This window comes from Somniosus microcephalus, chromosome 30 (assembly GCF_052327205.1).
Source record: "Somniosus microcephalus isolate GS21.2 chromosome 30, FLI_Smic_1.0, whole genome shotgun sequence".
Lineage (NCBI taxonomy): Eukaryota > Metazoa > Chordata > Chondrichthyes > Squaliformes > Somniosidae > Somniosus > Somniosus microcephalus.
The window spans coordinates 32,399,371-32,401,162 of record NC_141016.1 but is presented as its reverse complement, the minus strand read 5'-3'; positions in this window follow the sequence as shown (position 1 = coordinate 32,401,162).

Here is a 1,792-nt window from a genome sequence, read left to right as displayed (position 1 = left end):
AGTGAATATTTGCCTTTCAGTTCCATGTTGCCCGGATCACGCCATCGCCCAAAGTTAAAATGACTCCATGGTGATCTCTCTTGGTTTAAATCTGAGCATGTGCTTCATCAATTGCAGATATTGTTCATGGGACAGAAACAAATTGAACCACCTCTGACGAATTAATTCCAAGTTTGCAGATCCAATGTTTACATTTGTGCAATAATGTGAAATCGGCAACAGCAATTATGCTCCCCATTTTATGTGTCTCCGGATTTTTATTTCTATAGACATCAATGGATATAAAAATAAGGGGAGATGTAAAATGAGCTGCAGATTCACTATCACAGATTTATATCATCAAGCCAAGTCAATAATCCCCTAAATCACTGAAATTAGAATAGAGAAGTGTGTGTGAAAAAAATAATGTTATTTCAACCGGGTTTCAGTCAGCCTAATACAAACTGACAATACTCCACCTGTTGGGAGTTGGACTTGATAAAAAGAAAGAAATTCCTGGATTTATATAGCGCCTTTCACGACCACTGGACGCTCCAAAGCGCTTTACATTTCAAGGTGGAGTAACTGTTGTAATGTGGGAAACGCGGCAGCCAGTTTGCGCCCAACGATGACCACGAACAGCAATGTGATAATGACCAGATAATCTACTTTTGTTATGTTAGTTGAGGGATAAATGTTGGCCAGGACACCGGGGATAACTCCCCTGCTCTTCTTCGAAATAGTGTCAGGCGATCTTTTACACCCACCTGACCAGACGGTGTCTCGGTTTAACATCTCATCCACAAGAGAGCTGCACCACCGACAGTGCAGCTCTCGCTCAGCACTTCATTGGAGTGTCAGCCTAGCTGTATGTGCTCATGTCCCTGGAGTGGGACTACGAACCCACAACCTCCGACTCAGAGGCGAGTGTGCTACCAACTGAGCCACAGGTGAAACTGATGATAAATATAAGGCCCAAAGCTTCAGAGAAGCGAGGAAAGTGTGCGTGCAGCTTGACGTGGTAATTCAAGAGAACCTGCCACAAGGCATGCAAAATGGATGCGCGGCGGCCTGGGGGAGCGCGCCATAATATAATCAAGTGGATTGTTACCTGCGATTTTGAACTACGTAAGGCCAGGAACATGGAATGTTGCTTAAACTGATTCACTGCAAAGGACCTACGAAGGGGTTTATTCAAATTATTTTGAGGTAGCGGAGTTGGTCAGCAACACGTGGGCAATTACAGCACCTTTAGGTAAATGATGCTGGTCATAGAGTAAACACAAACCTAGGTTCAGAAGAAATAGAACCATGAACAATGATGATGATAAATACAACAACCAGTGATTCAGAAGTGAAATAGACAAAGAAAGGTAGAAATTGATCTTAGGCAGGAGCCTAAAATGCGCAAGAGCGACCGTGCCCCGCTTTACACTCCGCCCAATGTTATTTTGCAATGAAGTGGCCCGTTTTGTGCTTCCACCCAAGAACAATTTCACCTCCAATAATTGTGAAAAAAAGAATCTAACGTAATTCAAAACTTTGTAAAAAGGCGGGCACAGAGATTATCAGGAACATGGAATTGAGCGGCGCAGATCCACAAAAGATAACAATGAGAAGTTCAGAAATGTAACATAAAGGCTGAGAAGACGCTAATATGGTCAAAAGGATGGATTGGTGATTATAAAGTAGATGATACACTAAACGATGACCTCCCCAAGCCCCAGTAATTGTTCAGTAACAATGCAATTATTTACCTATTTCGGCAAACAACCCGCAGCTTTGAGAAAAGCATAGGTGCTCAAAACTAACA